The following is a 6,104-nucleotide window of genomic DNA, read 5'->3' on the forward strand; positions in this document are numbered from 1 at the left end:
GAAGATGTACAAATGGCCAATAAGCACATGAAAACATGCTCAACATGATTAGTCATTAGAGAAATACAAAACCACAGGCGGGAACTCAGACAAGAGTTCCTCACACCCACTAGGATGGCTAAAATTAAAAGACAGATAATAATAAGTATGAACAAGAATATGGATAAGTTGGAACACTTTTACATTGTTAGTAGGACTGTAAAATGGTACAGCCACTTTGGAGAACAGTTTGACAGTTCTTCAAAATGTAAAATATATAGTTATCCTATAACCTGGCCATTCCACTCCTATATATGCTCAAGAGAAGTGAAAACATATGTCCACACAAACACTTGTACAAGAATGTTCATAGCAGCATAATTCACAACAGTTAGCCCAAAAGTGGAGACAACCCAAATGTCCAACTGATGAATGGATAAATACCCCCTCAATGGACTGTTATTCAGCAATAAAAGGGAATGAAGTGTGATACATGTTACCACATGGATGAACCTTGAAAACATGTCAGGTGAGAGAAGCCAGACACAAAAGGCCACATATTGCATGATTCCATTAAGAAACGTCCAGAATAGGCAAATCCATAGAGAGAGAAAACAGATTAGTGGTTGCCAGGAGTTAGGCAAGGGGAAATGAGGAATGACTGCTGGTGGGTACGAGATTTCTTTTCGTAGTGATGAAAGTGTTCTGAAATAAGATAGTGGTGATGGTTACACAACCTTGTGAGTATACTAAAAACCACTAAATTGTACACTTTAAAATGAATAAGTTTTATGGCATGTCAATTATAAATATTTTAACATTTATTTATTTATTTATCTATCTATCTTTGGCTGCGTTGGGTCTTCGTTGCTGTGCACGGACTTTCTCTAGTTGCGGCGAGCAGGGGCTACTCTTCCTTGCAGTGCGCGGACTTCTCAATGCGGTGGCTTCTCTCGTTGTGGAGCACGGGTTCTAGGTACGCGGGCTTCAGTAGTTGTGGCACGTGGGCTTAGCTGCTCCGCGGCATGTGGGATCTTCCCGGACCAGGGCTCGAACCCGTGTGCCCTGCATTGGCAGGCGGATTCTTAACCACTGCACCACCAGGGAAGTCCCTACATGACAATTATATTTTAATAAAGCTGTTATTTTTTTAAAAAATATATGTAAGGCAAAAACTTTAGAAAATGCATGGAAAAGTAGACAAGTGGAAACACATCTCAGCCCTTAACAGATCAGATACTTGAAAAACAAAGAAAATAATCATGTTTCTCAGAAGTTATATGTTGCAAGCAATAAGTACACCTTTCCAAGGGCCCCTCATCCACTCCTTTATTTAACAAATTTACACTGAGCACTGACCATGTGCCAGGTATTGTTCAAAGCTCTGAGGACACAGCTGGGGGAGTCTCTGCTCTGTTGTAGCTCTGGTGTAGTTCTAGTGGTAATGTAATGTTTATAAATGTTATGTAAAAATTGACTTGAGCTGCAAAGGAAATCTCAATAAATTCCAAAAGAAATAGTACATACAAGCCCTATTTTTTTGCTACAAATGAAAAAATTAGAAATAAACAATAAAAGTAGAAATGAAATCTTCCAACCACTTAGAAACTTTAACTCTCTCTCATAAGCAACCTTATGATCAAAAAGAACATTAAAACCTCAGTGCAGAGTATTTGGAAAATGAATTTATACCTATAATATGTACACATACATGTCTAAGGGATAACAGTTTTTCCAAGCACACTGCTAAAGTCAGAGCCAGGAAGGAGTTTCTTGTGATCACTACTGTTTTTAACATGTTCCTAGAAGAAATGGCCAATACAATTCCACAAGAGAACAAAATAAGAAGTGCCATTGCTTATAAACATCATCAGATTGGCAAAGATTGAAAATTTAATTCCCATTGCCATAAAGAATGGAGTGAAGCGGGACCCAGATTGGTACATGCATGCCCTTGCTTTGGTCTGGCAATCCCACTTCTAGGAAGTTTCCTGCAGAAGACTTTACACAAGTGCTCAGGTAGGCCCCTTACAAGGGTCTGGAAACAATGGTGCATTAATGAGGAATTAGCTAAAAAATTCCACAGTGACATTCTGGAATACTCTGAGGCACCCAAAAAAAGAGGTAGGTCTATATAAATCTGCTGTTCTTCAGCGGGGGCAGTTTTGAGAAACCTTGGTATACAGTAACATGGAAAAATACCCACAATTCAGTTAAGAAGGAAGTCCAGAACCACATTTATACCATGATCCCATTTTTTTTCCTAAATATATTTATGCTGGTGTACACATAGAAAAAATATTGGAAAATTCATACCGAACTGCTCATTCACTCATAATTCTTTTATTCATTCAACAAACATTGAGTACCCTGAGGTGCCAGGCACTGGTCTGTCCTATGTGCTGGGCCCCTGCCTTTGTGGGAACTTGGGGGAATTCCTGGGAGGTGCCCAGGAAAACTGAATTTTCTACTTTCCAGGCTTTTGAGGTTTTGACTTTTTTATTATTAACCAGAAGCATTATATTACTTTGTAAATAAAAAACAACAAATACCACAGAAACCAACCAGCACATAGAAACAGATTGGAAGAAACAAGTCAGGGCAGGGAGAATCCCACAATTCACAGCAGCAGGTAGGCTGGGCAGGTGATGGGACTCTCAGCTGCCCTTCTGCCTGAATCTCCTGAAGTGAGGAAGACACCCACAACCCGACAGAATCAAAAGCAGCAGCAACACACTAGGGAGAAGCCCCACAGACGGCAGAGAGGATTCTCAGCCGCTTGAACTTTGTGGTGTAGCGGCACCGTAAGAGACAATCCACCACCCCAACAAGTTATCCTAAATTCAAATCTCCAACCTTGTTCAGCCTCCCTGGGACTCTGCTTATCCACCCACCCTTGCAGTTCAAGCACCATAAGGTGGTTAATAGCCAGCATGTCTGTTTATATAAGTCAGCATCTTTCTCAAGGGAGCCTTCTTGCTGATTCAAAGACCAAAGAAAAAAATTACCTGGCTACAATAGTGTCCCCCCATCCCCAGGAAGCAAACAAAACCGCTGAGGGGAAGTGGGGCTAGCAGGTGAAGGGTCTTTGGTAAACAGAACTGTCCCTAAAGAAACGGAGGCCCCTGTCCTCTCCTGCCCCCTAGTGGTCACCCAAGGTTTTCATCTGAATTGGCTTCTCTATGGCCACCAGGATTCCATCAAGCAACGACAATAGTAACAACTGATACAGAGCTCTAATTCACAGAACATATTTTTTTATATTCTATCCTTGCAGAACAGATGGAATCATTATTATCACCCATTGTATAGGTGAAGAAACTGAGGCTCAGAGAGAGTTAAGCCAATCATCGATGGCCCTGCATGCACAAGTAACCCAGTAGTACTCTTCCTCCAATGCCACCCTCCCTTCCCAAAGCTGCCATCTTTTTTATAAAGCCAAATTGAATTTTTAGCTGGGTCTCCAATCCTAGAAGCCAGTCTGAGGGTCTGCTAAGGGCCAAGTACTATTTAGTGGGTTCACAGTCTTGTTTCCCAGGAGCAAGTATTTCCTGGAGCAACCAGCCAAGTTATTTTTGCCTGGTCCCTGTATTGTTAATCACAGAAACAGGAAAGTGTGTTGGTTTCAGTCTCACTCTTCATTGAAACCTCAGGTCTATTCAGGCTCAGTGGTGGCATTGGGCCTTCTGGGGGTACCAGGATCTCTCAGCTGTCTTCTCCATACCACACAGGTGTGTGTAGGAGGCTCGCAAGGCTGCCTTCTGGACCACTTGCCTCAATACTTTCCTCAGTCATTAAACATGTTTTTTCCTTCTTTCAAAGTAATATGTGCAAATAGATTTTTAAAAAATAATAAAAAACTTACAGAGGAGGATCCCTAAGTTTAGGAAACCAGAATCTTTTATATCGGGCAGTAGGCCTGCCTGACCTTTGTCCCAGAGGGAGACATTATCTTTAGTATACTGGACAGTAAAGAAACCTGCCCTTTGGGAATTCCCTGGCAGTACAGTGGTTAGGACTCAGTGCTTTCACTGCCAGGGCCTTGGTTCGATCCCTGGTCAGGGAACTAAGATCCCACAAGCCACATGGCATGGCAAAAAAAAAGAAAAAAGAAACCTGCTCTTTGCTCTGGAGAGAGACACTATCTCTAACTTTCAAGGTTGTTCACTATACAAATATTCTTGAACAAGTCCGGACAAAGACAGCCAATGCCTCTGCTCCACTAACTGCATGCAAGAGAGGCATATAGAATTAATCTTCCAACAATTAAAAACGCGTACTAACTGATAAAGCTAGAACAATGAAAGAATTCCACTCTGGCAGGATATAAAGCTCTCACACTGTGCCTGCCCCAGTCAACCCCCGGACCGGGTACCAGACAACTAGGGGCAGCCCTGATACCCCAGAGCCTAATGAAATGATACAAAGTAGCCAATCCTACACCTGCTTAGCCTGATTACCTACCTTTCATACTTCCCATGAAAGGCTCTTGTCTACATTTTCCCCTTATTCCTTCTGCCTCCTGGCCGACCCTGGTGCCTCTCTGTGTGGCCCTGTGTGGCATGCCATGTCCCCTTCCTCTTGGGAACTGTGAGTAACAAACCACCTTTTCAACATCAGTTGTCTCCTGATCTGCTGGCCTCACCATACCTCAATGATAATAAAACCTAGATTTTAACATTTCATCTCTTACTATCAGATTGGAAAAGTTACAAAACTTGACAACACTGCTGGTGAGGCTGTGGGGAAACAAGTGCTCCCATGTGTGGTTGGTGGGAGTGCAAAATGGTTAAACATTCATGGAGGGAAACTTACTAGTATCTCCAGATACACTGTTTAGTGGAAAAAAAAGCACAGTAGAATGTTTACACCACCTTTTCTGTAAGAAAGGAATAATAAGGAAATATACATGTATCTGTTTGATTTTTCAAAAAGAAATACAAGGATAAGTCAGAAACTGAGGAGATATTTTCCTGCAGGGGATAGAAGTCATGGAGATGTGGAGTGACTCATCTCTAAACATAAATTTTTGTATAGTTTTGACTCTTAGAATCATGCTAATGTTTTATATACTCAAAAAAATATCAGTAAGGATTGGGAAGAACCCTAAAATGCAAACACAAACAATCAACCCAACTGTATTTCAAGTAAGCAATTCTGGAACTACTTGGTCTCTGTAACAGTCAGACTGAGAGAATGAGTAAATATATTAAAGATGTTAGGAAAGCCAGATTTCCCACTCTTGGAGAAGAGAGCTACAAAATGGAACTGGAGAAAGCTAGGGAGAACCCTTTGGTTTTGAAATGGAATTGGAAGTATCATTATGAACTTGTGGTCTTAAATATATATACACAGAAATATGTACAGACAAATGTGTGTATGTATGTTCCTAGTTCTGTCCACAAAAAGGGTCTAGAAGCATTCTTCTTGGCATCCACATAGCAATGAGTACACCTATTCCCCACTGAAAGGAAATGTGGCTCCTTGGAGAAATGACAGAATCCAGGGCTGGGGCAGGGAAAGTACAAGCTGAGCACAGAACATCTTGATGTACCAGGAAGTAAGAAAGTGCTCATTAAATGATGGATATGTGAAAGGATTACAGGATATGGGAAACAGCTGTAAGCAGATACTGTACACAATTGGGATAATCTGAGCATCAAAATAAATAATGGTAATAATGGATTATAACTCATTGAATAAAACAAGAATCCATGAGCCCACACTGATAATAATGAATGAATGAGGGACTTCCCTGGTGGCGCAGTGGTTAAGAATCCACCTGCCAATGCAGGGGACACGGCTTCAATCCCTGGTCCGGGAAGATCCCACATGCTGCAGAGCAACTAAGCCCGTGTGCCACAACTACTGAGCCTGTGCTCTAGAGCCCGTGAGCCACAACAACTGAGCCCAAGTGCCGCAACTACTGAAGCCCACACGCCTAGAGCCCATGCTCCGCAATGAGAAGCCACTTCAATGAGAAGCCCGCGCACCACAACTAAGAGTAGCCCCCACTCGCCGCAACTAGAGAAAGCCCGCGCGCGGCAGCGAAGACCCAATACAGCCAAAAATAAATAAATAAAATAAATAAAATTTTTTTTAAAAAAGGATATCTGCACGTTTCA

This window comes from Balaenoptera physalus (genome assembly GCF_965194825.1).
Source record: "Balaenoptera physalus genome assembly, chromosome: 20".
Taxonomy (NCBI): Eukaryota; Metazoa; Chordata; class Mammalia; order Artiodactyla; family Balaenopteridae; genus Balaenoptera; species Balaenoptera physalus.